Source organism: Boleophthalmus pectinirostris, unplaced genomic scaffold (assembly GCF_026225935.1).
Source record: "Boleophthalmus pectinirostris isolate CB_2022bp ecotype Guang Dong unplaced genomic scaffold, ASM2622593v1 HiC_scaffold_3, whole genome shotgun sequence".
In the NCBI taxonomy this organism is placed as follows: domain Eukaryota; kingdom Metazoa; phylum Chordata; class Actinopteri; order Gobiiformes; family Gobiidae; genus Boleophthalmus; species Boleophthalmus pectinirostris.
The window spans coordinates 28553192-28570840 of NW_026571299.1; positions in this window are offsets into that span (position 1 = coordinate 28553192).

The following is a 17649-nucleotide window of genomic DNA, read 5'->3' on the forward strand; positions in this document are numbered from 1 at the left end:
GTACAGTACATATATATGTGACATTAGCTGAATGACAGTGAGGTGCTTGGGGAGTTGGGTGGAGGATGTCTCTTAGGTCCAATCACTGAGGCTGAGGCTGCTGATCTAAGCTGACAACTGTGAGTCGTGACAATCCTCATCAAAATCCCACAGCAATTATCTAATATGAACGACATCACCCGAATTTCCAGTGATGGAGTAATGATGTTTGTTTCTGATGCAAGCGTCAAAGAGGTTCACAAATCTGAAATGTTATGTTAGAAGGGTTTATTCTGACAGTCTCACAAAGGCAACAAACAGAGCTACTCGATTTTGGAAAAATCTAATTGTGATTTTTCTGACAATTTCTGATTTGCAATTTATGTTTTAATAATAGGATTTTGTTCAAATCCACATTTTAAACATGCACTTGAATTGACAAAAAGACTGAAATATAATTAACGGACAAACTAATAGGAGAATCACATTCCACAACATGCTGTAAAAGGTCACAAACAATCCCAGATTATTGGTTGAACAATAAATGACACAACTTTCTAAAGCTATTGTGAAAACTAAACATCACATTCATTTATTTATATTGTCAGAGTGAGTCAGAGAGCAGTTTTTGTTGTAATGTCATGTCATGTCAATGAGATAAAGGCCCTATAATATGCAAAACTTATTCACCTCCTTAAAAACATACCAGGAGTTGTGTTTTGTTTAACACCTCATTAATAATCTGCAAAATTTAAAATGTTATGTTCCACTTTATGATGTCACGAAGCAGTAGTTTTCAAGTTTTTACCTTTAGCAGTAGAGATTGGCAATTCTACTGTTGAAATCATCCAAATGATTCAAGTGAAAAGTGTATGGTACATGAATGTTTTCTTTTTAATACAAGCCTAAACATGCAGGGTTTGTGTGTTAAACATGTGTGAATGAAACAAAACAGAACTCCAAGTATGTTTTTGATGAGGAAACATTAACTGGTAGAAAAAAAAAAAAATTGCAAAAGAAGAGAGATTCACATTGAAGTTCTTTAAAGCTCTCTTTTTTTATTTTATTTCAATGACATGTTTGTGACATCACTGAACTTAAAAAATTGGGAGTTTTAAAAACCTGCAATGAGGATCTCTTTCTTCTTTTGAAACATTAACAACAGATCAGAATGTGGCGGCAAACGAGGGGTTAACAATTTGGAATGTACAATTTTATAATAAATTGTTGCAACAACGCCTCCCCAAATCTAGTTTGGGGAAACAGAGTCTAAATATAAGGTGCCATCCATCCATCCATTTTCTTCCGCTTCTCCGGGGTTGGGTCGCGGGGGCAACAGTCTGAGGAGGGCCTCCCAGACTTCCCTCTCCACACACACATCCTCCAGCTCTTCCAGGGGGATCCCGAGACGCTCCCAGGCCAGCCAAGAGACACAGTCCCTCCAGCATGTCCTGGGTCTTCCCCGGGGCCTCCTCCCGGTGGGACGTGCCCGGAACACCTCCCGAGGGAGGCGTCCAGGAGGCATCCGAAACAGATGCCAGAGCCATCTCAGTTGACTCCTCTCAATGTGGAGGAGCAGTGGCTCTACTCCAAGCTCCTCCCGTGTGACTGAGCTCCTCACCCTATCTCTAAGGGACCGCCCAGCCACCCTGCGGAGGAAACTCATTTCAAGCGCTTGTATCCGCGATCTTGTCCTTTCGGTCACTACACAAAGCTCATGACCATAGGTGAGAGTAGGAATGTAGATTGACCGGTAAATCGAGAGTTTCGCCTTTCGACTCAGCTCCCTCTTCACCACAACGGTCCGATACAGCGACCGCATCACTGCCGACGCTGCACCGATCCTCCCCTCACTCGTGAACAAGACCCCGAGATACTTGAACTCCTCCACTTGAGGCAGAGACTCTCCATCCACCCGAAGAGGGCAAGCCACCTTTTTCCGGTCGAAGACCATGGCCTCGGATTTGGAGGAGCTGATCTTCATCCCAGCCGCTTCACACTCGGCTGCAAACTGCCCCAGTGCATCTTGAAGGTCCTGGCTTGATGGAGCCATCAGGACAACATCATCTGCGAACAGCAGAGATGAGATCCTGTGGTCCTCAAACCGGACCACCTCTGACCCCTGGCTGTGCCTAGAAATTCTGTCCATAAACACAATGAACAGAACCGGTGACAAAGGGCAGCCCTGGCGGAGTCCAACATGCACTGGGAAGAGGTTTGACTTACTGCCAGCAATGCGAACACAGCTCCTGCTCCGGTCATACAGGGACCAGACAGCCCTTAGCAAAGGGCCCCGAACCCCATACTCCCGGAGCACCCCCCACAGGACACCACAAGGGACACATGTGGACTGGTTGGGCAAACTCCCATGAACCCTCGAGCACCCAATGGAGAGTGTAGAGCTGGTCCAGTGTCCCACTGCAAGGACGAAAACCACACTACTCCTCCTGAATCCGAGGTTCGACTATCGGCCGGATTCTCCTCTCCAGTACCCTGGCATAGACCTTACCGGGGAGGCTGAGGAGTGTGATTCCCCTGTAATTGGAACACACCCTCCGGTCCCCCTTCTTGTGCAGAGGGACCACCACCCCGGTTTGCCAATCCACAGGTACTGTCCCCGACTGCCACGCAATGTTGCAGAGGCGTGTCAACCAAGACAGCCCCCCATCATCCAGAGACTTAAGGTACTCAGGACGGATCTCATCCACCCCCGGAGCCTTGCCACCAAGGAGCTTGCCAACCACCTCAGGTGACTTCAGCCAGGGTGATGGATGAGTCCGCCTCTGAGTCCCCAGCCTCTGCTTCCTCCTCGGAAGACGTGACGGTGGGATTGAGGAGATCCTCAAAGTATTCCTTCCACCGCCTGACAGCATCCCCAGTCGAGGTCAACAGCTCTCCCCCCGCACTGTAAACAGTGTTGGTGAAGAACTGCTTCCCCCTCCTGAGGCGCCAGACGGTTTGCCAGAATTTCTTTGAGGCGGTCCGATAGTCCTCCTCCATGGCCTCCCCGAACTCCTCCCAGCTCCGAGTTTTTGCCTCTGCGACTGCACAGGCTGCAGCACTCTTGGCCCGCCGGTACCTGTCAGCTGCCTCAGAAGTCCCACGAGCCAACAAGGCCTGATAGGACTCCTTCTTCAGCCTGACGGCATCCCTTACTTCCGGTGTCCACCATCGGGTTCGGGGATTGCCGCCGCGACAGGCACCACAGATCTTACACCCACAACTATGAGCAACCGCATTGACAATAGAGGCTGAGAACATAGCCCACTCGGACTCCATGTCCCCAGCCTCCCCCGGAATCTGGGAGAAGCTCTCCCGGAGGTGTGAGTTGAAGATCCCTCTGACAGAGGGCTCTGCCAGACGTTCCCAACAGAAGCTCACAATACGCTTGGGCCTGCCAGGTCCCTCCGGCTTCCTCCTCTGCCAGCGGATCTAACCCACAACCAGGTGGTGATTGGTTGGCAGCTCAGCCCCTCTCTTCACCCGAGTGTCCAAGACACGTGGCCGGAGGTCAGATGACACGACGACAAAGTCGATCATCAACTTCCGGCCTAGGGTGTCCTGGTGCCATGTGCACTTATGGACACCCTTGTGCTCGAACATGGTGTTCGTTATGGACAAACTGTGAGGAGCACAGAAGTCCAATAACAAAACACTCGGGTTCAGATCAGGGAGGCCGTTCCTCCCGATCACCCCTCTCCAGGTGTCACTAGCGTTGCCCACGTGGGCGTTGAAGTCCCCCAGTAGAACAACGGAGTCCCCAGTCGGTGCACTGTCTAGTACCCCTCCCAGGGACTCCAAGAAGACCTGGTATTCTGCACTGCTGTTCGGGCCGTAGGCCGACACAGCAGTGAGAGACCTGTCCCCGACCCAAAGGCGCAGGGACACGACCCTCTCGTTCACCGGGTTGAACTCCAACACGTAGCGGCTGAGCTGTGGGGCTATAAGCAAGCTCACATCAGCTCGCCGCCGCTCCCCGTGGGTAACACCAGAGAACTGGAGGGTCCAACCCCCTTCAAGGAGTTGGGTACCAGAGCCCAAGCTGTGCATAGAAGTGAGCCTGACTATATCTAGCCGGTATCTCTCAACCTCCCGCACAAGCTCGGGCTCCTTCCCCCCCAGTAAGGTGACATTCCACATCGCCACAGCCAGAGGCTTTGTGTGTGGACCAGGCCGTCGAGACACCCGTCCCCGACTGCCACCCAGTCCTCTGTGCACCCGACCCCTATGAACCCCTCTGCAGGTGGTGAGCCCATAGGAGGGTGGACCTACGTCGTCCTTTCGGGCTGAGCCCGGCTGGGCCCCGTGGGCAAAGGCCCGGCCACCAGGCACTCGCATTCGAGCCCCAACCCCAGGCCTGGCTCCAGGGTGGGGCCCCGGCTGCACCATACTGGTCGACGTAACGGTCCTCGATTTTAACCTGTTCATTTGGGTTCTGTGAACTGCTCTTAGTCTGCCCAGTCACCTAGGACCTGTTTGCCATGGGAGACGCTACCAGGGGTGTGATGCCCTGGGCAACATAGCTCCTAGGATCATTTGGGTACGCAAACTCCCCCACCACAGTAAGGTGGCAGTTCGAGGGGGAATATAAGGTGCACAGGTAAGCATATCAATGAGAGGGAGAGAGCCAGGTTCCATCCTTTACACAATCTTTATTTTTTCCATTTTAAAAGACAGTTTTGAGTTCCTTAAAAGTAGGTACGTCAATAAAAATAGGCTAAACAGTAAGACACACATAAAATGGAAACAAAACAAAACAGGCAAAACAGCAGAGGCGGGGTGCGCACTCCGCTGCAGGCCACAGCTGACACCTAAAAGTTAATTTTTGGGAATTATAATATGGCCCAGCAGCTCAAGCTTCATAGAGCTATAGTTGGGCATATTTAAATATTACATTCAGTCGGACTGGCGTAGGCAATAGGCTGCACCTTCCATTCCTGCTCCTGAGAGAGCACTGCCCCCAATCCCACATGACTTGCATCAATCTCCAAAACGAATGCAAGGGGGGAGTCTGCGTAGGCAAGCACCGAAGCCATGGTGAGCTTTGCTTTTAGAGCCTCAAAGCTCTGCTGACATTCTGGGGTCCAGGGTCCAGCATCAATCTGGATAGGCCTTTTCCTGGACTTCTTACCAGTCAGTTCAGCAACCTGCGATGTAAGGGAGCAGCCAATTTCGCGAAACCCTCAACAAAACGTCAGTAGTAGCTGCCGAATCCAAGGAAGGAACGGAGTTCCGTGGCTGTGGATGGTGTAGGCCAGTTAGCTACTACTTCGATTTTGCTGGGGTTCATGGCAACTCCCTGATCGGAGATCACATGGCCCAGGTAGTGCACCTCCTGCTGGAAGAAATGGAGCCCTTCTTTCTGCAACCTCCCTAGCACCACACCCAGCCTCTCCAGATGTTGCTGTACCGTGGACGAAAATATAACAATATCGGCCAGGTAAAGAAGGAGAGACTGGCATTGCTGGTCCCCAAAGACACTTTGCATCGTTGGAAGGTGCTGGGGGCATTGCAGAGCCCAAAAGGCATGCGGTTCCACTCAAACAAACCGAAGGGTGTAAAGAAAGCTGTTTTGTGCCGGTCACTCTCTGCAACAGGGACTTGGTTATACCTGCTGGCCAGGTCCATGGTAGAAAACCAGTGGGCCCCTGTCAAAGCATAGAGTGACTCTTCGATTCATGGTAGCGGAAAAGCATCCTTTCGGGTCTTCAGATTAAGTTAACGATAGTCAACACATAGACGAATGCTGCCATCCTTTTTCCGGACTAAGACAATGGGTGAAGCATACGGGCTGGAGCTCTCTCTGATAATTTGTGTGATAATTTGTGCTTCCAAGAGCTGATAGATATGCTCTTTCACCAACTCGTATTCTGATGGGGGAATGCAGCAGTACCGCTTCCGGACTGGGACATCATCCAGTAGGGGGATGTCATGAGTGATCAGGTTTGTACAACCCAAATCCTGATCATTTGCAGCAAACACAGAGGCGTACTCTGTAAGCAATGACCGCACCTTCACCTGTTCCTCAGGGGACAGGGAGGATAGGTAAATTTCTGCAAATGGGTCCGCTGCTGGGGCACCAGCAGTTTGTGAGGAGACACTCGCAGCCACTGGGGGAACCTCTGTCACCCCTGCAGGAAGGCTCACCTCCGTGACATCGTCCAGCGTCCTTACCAGGATACGAGGATAAAGCAGCACTCATTGTCACCAACAGTGACAATAGGAACATAAGCAGTACGAGTGACCACCTGAAGCAAGGCTGGTGATGCCAACAAACCTGCTGGCACCTTAACCTTAACTGGCTTTCTTGGGGAAGGCTGACAGCATGACATTTTTGGAGGAGGTCAACCAACTGAGTAGGGGATGCTACCACTGGATCAGTGTTGAACAGAGAAGGTCCAAACTGTCCAAATAACTCCTGGTAGCATTTCCGAAGAATGTTCATTCCCAGAATTCCGGTTATTGGTGGGGAAACATTTCCCGGGGGGTCCCTGACTACTAGAACACTGCAGTGGGGCATCACTTTACCGCAGAGCTCAACAGTTAACTCCAAATAGCCGATGCAGGGAATTTCAAGGCCACTGGCTGCTCTGAGCCCCCCCCCCCCCAGGGCTAGAAATACTGTCAAAAGAACCCTGCAGTCACGGTAGACACCACTGATCCTATATCAAACCCTTAAAACCAATAGTTGAGCCTGTGGATGCCCCACACGAGCTTTGGCTCCGCAACACGGTGGGCGCTAGGTTTACGATTGGGGACCAAACTGGCACTGTATGGGTCGGGTTTACCATTGACTAGGGATTGCACACAATGAAGCCCCGACGTGGTGAGCGACTACACTGTTGATCTGCCTGTGCAGCATGTAACAGGGCGATACTCTTTGTCAACAGATCGAGTTGCTTCTGCTGCTTTTTCAGAAGCTCCTTTACCTCACTTTTCTCAGTTGGGGCATGGCGAGTGGTCGGTGATTGTTTCCCATGCACGGCATATTAAACGCCAAAGGCTGTAGGCAGTGAATTACTCCGTCCACGCATGCCAGCCAGCAGACGCTCACACTCTAATCTTATCGCTTCCCCCTGACCACAAGCAACGTTGCAGTAGGATCCTGGTGGACGTATTGTTTTAACGTGCACCACAACTAATCATCCAGTACATGTTTAATAAACTGATCACGCAACAAGGACTCAGCATTCGACAAAGGTGCAGGAGCACATGCTTTAACTTTGTTCATGAGGCTCAGCAGGGCAAGAGAGAACTCTTGCAACATCTTCCCCTCTTGTTGCTTCCGGGAAAAGAATTATTCTTGCAAGGCCACATATGATTCGGAGCACCCATACAACTCCTGGAGGATAGAGATTATTTTATCTGGGTTGCTTCGTTCCTCATCTGAGCGATATATGATCTCATTATGGGCCTCACCTTCCAGATAATCATACAAAAAGAACGCCTGATCTGTCCGTGACAGGTGTCGTGCCCTCATGCGAGCCCGAACCTCCTCTACCCATTCACCCAAGCCAATACCAGTGTGCCCCCTAAACATTGGACATCTCCTGTCACGAGGTATGAACACTAACCTATTGGGCGGAGGGGTAGGTTGAGCTGGGGGTGTAGTAGAAGGACCTGAACCAGAACTGGAGGTTGCCTGTGCTGAATGCAGCCTGTCATTATCGGCAGTCAGCTGAGCTATTTGGTTCCTAAGGTTCTCTAGCTCTTCCTCCATTGGGACGTGCAAGCTAAACCAATATAAAAAAATAAAAAAAAGTCCCACACAACAACCACTGCTGTTTTGCTTCTGAAAGAAGGAATGTATTAATCAATAAGGGGTTACAATTGACAATTGACAAAACAGTCCAATTCACGAGCACAGAGATCTTAAAGCAGTAGTTAAGTTAATCAATTTAATGTTTTGAACTGCTACTACAACCAAGGATAAACAAACCAGTTATTCCAGCACCTAATTACTGATGTAATTGTAAGTAGCACTATAGCACTACTGGTCTTCCATAGCCATAATAATCACAATTTAAATGGAACCTGGGCCTCTGTCTTGATACATCCTGCCAACAATGCCAAGTGTGGCGGCAGACGAGGGGTTAACAACTTGGATGTTATAAATTTTATGATAAATAAATTGTTGTGCCACAGAACGACAGCTAAGAGCACCTGCAGCCTAGAATCTCAAAGCTGGTCTTGCCACAAGAAAACACCATAATATAGGCCCTTCAACCATAAATAATGTCAACAAATCTGCAGATATTGAGTTCTCCACAAACAGCTCTAATCTTCCACAGTAAGGCATAAAATTTTATGGGAAATTTTCTGAATTATAAGCTTGATGTCATGTAGAAACCAAAGGAGGACCCAAAACGCAGGACTGCTTCAAAGTAGTTAATGACCAATCCAAAAAAATCCAAAACTTGAATTAAACTGCCATGACACGAGACAAGGAGAAACTTTGACAGAGACAATGGACCAACAAAGGGCAGAGGAGAACACGGTATAAATGCACACACAGACACAGGCGAAACACATTAGGGTGGGGTAAACAATCAAGACAGGAAGTAAAACTCAAAACTACAAGCTGACAGGACAAATGTCAAAATAAAACACTAAAGGCACGCCACACAACAGGAAAAAGATATCAAAAATAAGCAAAAACGACTACAAAACATGAACCATGACACTTGAACTTCAATAAGCTTTAACTTTATATCTCTGTAGAATCTCTCTGTAGAATCATTCAGGAGAAGTGCTACCCCCAGAAACACACTGTACATTTAAATGGTCTAATCAAATCTATTCAAATCACAATGGAAGCAATTAATTATTCTGCTTTCTCAGTAAAGACAGAAATATTTGCTTAAGTGCAGTTTTTCTTCGTCGTCAGTGTTCGTCACATGGAGCAGAACATGTCCACTGGGGCCACAGACTTTGGGGAATAATTAATCAACAGGAACTTTTCAATGTACAAAATATATAATTAATTTTGTGAGAGGAAGTATGACGAGGGTGTGACAGGTGGAGCTCTAATTGGATGAAATCTCAGGTCCAAAGGGTATAACAGCGCATGAAGTTTAAGAGGAGACACCAGCAAGACGTGTTCACACCAGCATCATTTGAACCAAGCAGGTAAGATTCTTCTACTGATCTATTTTATGTTGTTATTTAAGTTGCCAATTTCAGTTTACTGCAATATGTTTACATCTACTAGAATAATAGTATTATTTTTGAAGTATCTTAAGTATGATTTTAATTTAAAAAAATCTTTCTTAACAGACACCTACTTGCAATTTTACATTTACTTTCAGGTGCTATACCTGACTTTTACTGTCCTAAAAACATGAAAAAAAAGACAAGTTAATTTTAAACTATTTGCTGTGGTCCAAAGTTATTCCTCACTTACCTTATGCATTGAGCGCATCCTAATTATTCACCACGACACATTTGTAAGCACTTGTCACAACTTTCAGAGATTAGAGTGGAGTTTTGCAGCGGTAAGCCTGACAACAACTAGCATGCTATCATGCACTGCCTGCTTATCAGACAATAAAACACCTTATAATTAGATGCAGAAAGTACACAGTGGTCTGATTTTGACTTCAAGAGCTGCATATACAACATACCTGTACTGGGGTAAGACAAAGTTTGCTCAAATACATTGGAAACTAGAAAAGCACTCAGAGAGCGCAGACCTCCGCCAAGGACTACCCCCATTTTTTATATAAATTGCGATAAAATCAGTCTTCTGGATCAGATCCGGATCAGCCTTTGGAATATGAAAGAGGATCCCATTGTCCATCCCTGAGTCAAATTTCATGGGGTTTGGTCAATAATTAACCGAGATATTGAGAAACAAAATTTTTGGCCCCATTTACCACAATGTTAACTAAAATTTAAAAGTGATCCAGAATCCAGGATTTCTTCCGGATCACTCCCAAAATGAAATCAGTTCTTCTTTTTCAGATTTCCAACAAATCCTGAAAATTTCATCAAAATCGGTCCATAACTTTTTGAGTTATGTTGCAGACAGACAGACAGACAGACAGACAGACAGACAGACAGACAGACAGACAGACAGACAGACAGACAGACAGACAGAGGCAAAAACATAACCTCCTTGGCGGAGGTAAAAATCAGGTCTAGGACTTTTAAGTAACATTTTTAATACTCTTTCCACCAAAGTCTAATTCTGAACATTTAAGTGGGGCAAAGGAAAAAAAAAAATACTACTTTGCAATACAGTCAGACCTTACAAATTGACATTAGCATTACATTAATTAGAACAGACTAATTTTGGATCTTGAACCACTAGTTGAAAATCACAATCACAAAAAAAAAACTATTTAAAAAAATTCCATTCTTAATCCATTCCTTATTGTGACTTCTACCCAAGCATCTGTGCACAATTAACTACGAGAGACTGACAGAGCACAAAATTGTGTTGCAAACATGACTCTACATTTTGTATAGCCACACTGTGAAAATGACTGTGGTTTGGGTGGAGTGACTACACAGAATGCATTTACTCTCCCTCCTCTGTACATGTTCCATACTCTTTCTTTGGCCATGTTAGGATTAACCGGTTTGGCGAGGCAGAATAAGAGCAAAAGTAGTTAATTTAAATGTTAATATAGAAAAAAATGTTTCAGAGTCATCTGGACAATGTTTTTGAAAGCAATGCATTCTGAATAGTTGTTTTCAAATGTGCTATACAAATGAATCTGACATGATGTAAATGGCATGTACAGGTTTTAGTCAGTGTGCTGTCCTCTCAGTCAGATTTAACATAACAAGGCACTGTACCTATTTTTATTGTCTGTAAAACCTGAAACTCAGGTTTGCATTGGCCTCAAGGTATTCTTCACTTACCATACCTTATGCCATCTGAGCATGCTAATCATCCACTGTGATGTGGTTGAAAGTGTTTTTCACAGCTCTCAGAGACCAGTGTGGAGTTTTGCCATGACTGTTAACAACAACTACCAAGCTAATGTGCACTTCCTGATTAATGGGCAATAAAACATTTTCTAATTAGATGCAGTATGCAAAAACAAACCCGGAGTTTTGTTTTGGTTTCAGTTGACGCATAAATCCTGCATATTTAGCTTTCTTCTCAAACTGAAAACTGTCTTTTCCACCTTGTGATGTCATGTGGTAATACAGGAAGTGCTCCACTGTAATTTTAAACTTTATACACTGTTAGAATAATTTGAATGATTTCAGCCCTGGAATCTCTTCTGAATTAAAGGTAACTTGAAAACTACTACATGACCTAACCTACATGACATCACAAGGTGCAGCGGAGTATTTTGAGCTTAGAGCTGTATTACACTGTAAAGAATTTCTCTGTAAAATAACAGTAAAGAGCTGGCAGCAGAGACGCCTGCACATTACTGTTATTTAACAGCATTTGTACTGTGAATTCACCTCACGGCATATTGCTGTAATAGTGAATTACAGTATATTTCTGTATTTTTTTAAATTTACAGTAAAGTTCTGGCAGCAGAGACGCCAGCACTTTACTGTTATTTTACAGTAATTTGACTTTACAGCTTATTATTGTTTTGGTGAAATACAGTATATATGTGTGCTTTTTTTTTATTATTTACAATTAACTACTGGCAGCAGAGATCCTCCAATATACTGTAATTTTGTAGTTTCCATACTGTTGACCAATTCACAGATCATAACCTATTACAGTAAAAATAAAATGCAGTATTTCAGTGATTATTTTAATTTACAACATCCTTGGGTTACTAAATGTTTACTGTAGCCAGGCATAATACAGTGACTCAGCACTTTAGAATATCTAAAATCTCAAAATTCACTGCAATCAAAATTAAAATTGTTCTGTGGACTATGGCTTAAACCTATGCATAATAACCAATAAACAATTTACAAAGGATATAAATCACACAAATATTTATTGAAACAGGCATTGTCAATATGAATACTGTTACTGTAAAATACAATAATAATACAAAATAATAATAATAATAATAATAATAATAATAATAATAATAATAATAATAATAATAATAATAATAATAAACAAAAAAATTTTACATGACAAGCCAAAGAGATTCTGAGTAGCAAAATAAAAATAGCCAAATAGTGTCTGCAGGATGCAATGGCAATTAACAAAAAATTCTCAGATTGCATGTCAGAGACCTTACCAAACATGAAAGCACAAAAAAAGTTGTAACTGTTTCCATACTATTGTTTAACAAATACCATACTGAAACTTTACCTTGGATCAACCAATTGGGCCAAACACTGAGGCGACTAATACAAAGGAAATGAGTGTTTAACCTAGAAAGAATTAAGGAATGCTTATATGCTCTCAAAAGGCAGTTTAAGTATAAATTTACTCCAGTGTATTCTCTGCTGTTTGCAAATATGCATCACTAAGAACATCTAAAAGTATGTATCAGTAACAACATTTGTAAAACACACTTTTCCAAGATTATGAAAATGTATATTAAGACAATTGTGAAAATACACATCAGTAAGAACTTGTCGAAAATAGGCATCAATTACAACATTTGGGAAGAAACTGTAGGTAAGCTGTTTTTTCCTAGTCCTGTGAGGTACATGTATATGTTCTATCAAAAAGCAATTATATCTACAGCATATAGATTTACTGGAATGTATTATCTGCTGTCTATAGAACTATACCTCAGTAAGAATTTCAGTCAATGGCAACATTTGGGGGAAAAAATTATCTAGTCCTCCTGGTTCAGTCCTGGGATCAGTCCTGGTTTAGAAATATTCTTGTGCATAGGATAGAAATCCGTGCATATTTGTCTGTAGTTGAGCATAAAATAAATATTTGTAAAGTCTCAAATGAGTCCAGTCATACATAGAATGTATTGTGTGTATTTTATCCATCAGAATACAAATTGAAAAGTTACAACATCAAGACTTACAATCACGAAATGAAAATTTCCGATTACACTTTCTTCAGTACGAATACAAATTCACAGACACAACTCGACTGTCAAAAATACAACATCGTTTCACAAGCAGAAGAAACATCAATTGAGATGCCGGACTTTTGGGCCGCATACGGACTGAACCAGGTCTAAACCAGGACTACACCAGGACTAAACCAGGACTGAACCAGGACTGAACCAGGACTAAAACATGTTTAAACCATGTAACCATGCATCTCGATTGATGTTTCTTCTGCTTGTGAAGTGATGTTGTATTTTTGACAGTCGGGTCTGTGAATTCATATTCGTACTGAAGAAAGCGTAATTGTAAATTTTCATTTCGTGATTGTAATTCTTGATGTTGTAACTTTTCAGTTCGTATTCTGATGGATAAAATACACACAATATATTTTATGTACGACTGGACGCATTCGAGATTTTACGAATATTTATTTTATGCTCAAACACAGACAAATATGCACGGATTTCCCAAATATGCACAGATTCTATGCACACAAATATTTGTAAAAGCTTTCTTACTCCATAGTTTTAACTCTTAAAATAGGTCTCTGAGGTACTTTTACTTCTTAAAGGAGTTCTGTGACATAGACTCATGTTTTAAACTTTTAAAATAGTATGTGAGTTAGGCTTGTGCTTTACCACCAAAGAGTCCCGTAAGGCCTGTGTTTTACCTCTTAAAAGTAAGTGCATGCTTATCTTCGTATGAGTAGGTGTGGACAGTGATTCAAAGAGGAATCATCTCAGTCATGGAGAAATAAATGTCACCAGGCTAGTTGTTGTTCCTCTTCCTGGCTTTATTCCAGCGTTGCCACTCTAAACAGCAACAAACACAATAATCAAAAATAAGGGACGTACAATAACATTACATCTTTCGTAAGCTAGGTAACCATAAAATAGTTATTGAGGATTGTTTCAGACGGAGCACTACTGAAGGCCTAGGTGTGAAATGCACGCTCTGCCACTGGAATTATTTATTTATTTATTTTTCCATGAGACCACTTTTCATCAGCCAATTTATTCCTGTCTGTGTGCGTGTGTCTGTGGCAGTATATTACTGTTGGAAATTGGCCGTAAATTTACAGCAATTGCTTACAGTGTACATATTACATACATATATACATTATTCAAACATGTATGATTGAAACATAACTCCAGGTATGTTTTTGATAAGGTATCGGCATTATAACAGGTTAAATCTCACAAGAATCAGCTCTGTGTAACATAGGAGCTTTAATGATGTAGATGTACCTCCCCTTGTTGTTTAGACGGATGAAGAGAATGTCCCACTGCTGCACTCTGGCCTCTGTGTTGGCCCTGATGATGCTCACTGTGTTTCCTGTGATGATCTGGAGCAGCCCTCAGCCCTGCGACACTCAGACTCAGGTGAGAGACGACCCTATTCATACTTTACAATGACATCACGCTGGGGGTCTTCTACATGTATCTCTAATGGTGGGATGTTCAGTAGTTAGCATGGACACAATACACACATTAGCAAACACAGACAAAAAAGTTTAAATAGTCTGAAAACTAAAGAAAAAATATAAAATGGATTTAAACAACACATTTTCAGGAACTTGTAGACAATTTTGTAAACAATAAGCCAGTCTATAATTTCTCAGTGATCACTTTGCCTGGGTGAATTTGATCTTACATGTAGAGTATAGCAGTAACTTAAAACCATGAGGTGGCTTTAAAGGTGCACTGTGTAACTGTAAAAAAAATACCTTAATTTATTTATTTATGTATTTTTTTCAATTTTGATGATGCTTGGTCATAAACTAGATATTTGAGGCTGAATTTTAGTTTTTGTTGTTTCCTCAGAGTGACGCTCGATGCTGTGAGGTGCAGGACTTTGCGCTGAAAAGATTTGAAGACATCGACCAGGACAGTTTTGTGAGTTTATTTGGACGTAGGAGCGCTCCAAAACAAAGTGAGATTATAGTCATGTTGCTAAAAAAAGCATGTAAGGACACAGAACTCTTGTAAATAATGTGTTTTTGTATGACACAGGAATCATAGACCGGATCTTGGGAGGACTTTTAGGAAGGACATCAGGTGAGCAAAGCAAAGGGTCCATATATTATACCATTTTCTGATCCAGGTTATAGTGTTTCCTCATCCCAAACAGACATGGAGTTGTGTTTTGTTTTATTCACACATGTTTAACACACAAACCCTGGTTATTTAGGCTGAGTTCTTCTCTCAGACATTAAACACATTGTTCCACCTTGTGATGTCATGTGGCAATATTTACATACACTTAAATAAACCTTCCCTGGAATTATTTGGTTAATTTCAGCCCTGGAATTGCCAGTCTTAACATAACAATAGGTAAAAGGTAGCTGTTAACTGAAAACTGCTGCTTCTTTACATCACAAGGTGGAACAGAGCGTCTTGAGTTTTGATGATATAGCCAGACTAACTGTAAAGGGTTACTCAAATATGTGTGAATCAAACAAAACACAACTCCAGGTATGTTTTTGATGAGGTAACAACATTATATCATGGCCTAAAGTTCACAAAGGTCAATTTTTTTTTTGTGTAATGTAGGACAGTGCTGCATATTAGTTCAAGTAAATAAACGGTTTTCTATGATTCATTATTAAGGAATTAAAATCTAGATTGAAAGGTTTGCTTCTGTCAGTCTATCCCAGGGCAGCTGTAGCCAAGTGAACCATGTGTGTCACTAAAACAAACAATGACTGTGTGATTAATGAATGACTTGAGCTGCAACGACAAATATAGCTTTTTTTTTTAAAGAGTTGAGTAAACAGTGATTAATTTCATAGCTTAATCAAAGTAGCAATATAAGAGGCTTTTCAATAAAGTAAATCACACTGAAGCGTAAACTATAATTATAATTATGATTCATTTAGTTAAAGACTGTTAATAACTGCTTATATAAACTGACACGCCTAAAAACATGCACGACGGACTATAGGTGGAAATTAGCTCTAGTGCTACAACCTGGCACGATGCATCTCTCTCTATCAAGGTTAATTTATATTGTGCACTGTCCCTTTCTTATAAATAAACAAAATATATAAAATAAAAATAAAACACGCACTAAACCTATTAAATAATTAATCTTACATTGTTTAACTAGTTGCCTTTAACATACAATTATAGACTTTAAAGGTCCTGTATTACACAATTTCCTGATCTGTTATAATGTTGTTTCCTCATTACAAACAAACACAAAACATTCTGATCATTTCATTCACGCATGAGTAACATACAAATCCTACAAATTTAGGCTGAGTTCTTCTCTCAAACAGAAAACACTCTGGTCCACTTTGTGATGTCATGTGGTAATACAAGAAGTACTCCAGTGTGTTTTTAATTTTCACACATCTTCACTATTTCAGCCCTGGAATTTCCCATCTCTACTAAACAAAAAGTAAAAGGTAGCCGTTAACTTGAAAACTCCCGCTTCATATCATAAGGTGGAAGAGCATTTTGAGTTCAGAGAAGAGAAGTAGACTTTAGAGAAGTAGACAGTAATAAAAGGTTTTTCAAACATGGGTGAATGAAACAAAACACAAATCTAGGTATGTTCTTGAGGAGAAAACACTTGTGTAATAGGATTGTATAAGTTAACATATTATAAGTTATGCATTTTGTGTCAACAGAAAAAATTCAGAAAAGCCTCACTGTGACCAAAGACCATCCTGGGTAAAAAAAATATATATATATTTTCGAACTAAATTTGATTGTGCACCAGTTGAATTGACCTTGTCTAATGATGTTGTTCTTGGTTAACTTTTCAGAGCAAGATTTGAACGGCGACAAACTATGGACACATTTGTATAGCAAATAATTAGATGCATTTTGTACTGTGAAAATACAGTGGTTCTATTGATACTTTGTACTGAGATCTTGCTGGGGGTGTTCTACATGTATCCCTAATGGTGTTATGTTCAGCAGTTACCATGGTGACACAATGCACACTTTAGCAAACACAGTCAAAAACATTTAGAAAATGTATGAAAAAAATACAAAATGATTTAAACAACACATTGTTTAACAGCACAAATCAGCTCACCTGTTGTAAACTCAGTCAGTTCTTTCTGGTCAAATTAAAAACAAAGATCAAATTAAAATTGAATAAAGCCTCAGACAGAGCCTACAGTTAGTGTGAATGTTGATGACATCAGCTGCAAAGTATGTTCAGTTTATTGTGAGATTTACAAACTTTTAAATTCAGGATTTACATATTAAAGAAGCACCAGCGCAAAAACAAATTGTGGTGTTGTCTCTTACATTTAAAATGTCTTTCAAAGAGAAGACGTACCAGTCTGTGTCATGCTGAGGTTTAAAGTTAAAGCTGCTGTATGTAACTTTTCGCCAACTGCTTGTCTCCATGGAGACGGTATTGCTTTTACTGAAAAGTTTCATAGTATGAACTAAAACTTATTTTATACTGCATTAATACAGTTAACATATTGTTACAGGAATGAGGTCACGATTTGACTTTATCGCTATATCACCCAGTCCTAATGGAGAAAGATTGGTTTAATGTCATACTGTGGAATATTCCAGGCAATGCAATAGCATTTCCATGGAGACAAGAAGGCGGCTGACCCCTCACTGTAAAAGCTACATAGTGCACCTTTAATCAGATTGCTAATGTTTACAGAAACATTTACACCATATTTAAATCAGTGCTCACTCCATTATTTACATTTCATTCTCCATGAGACAAAACAGA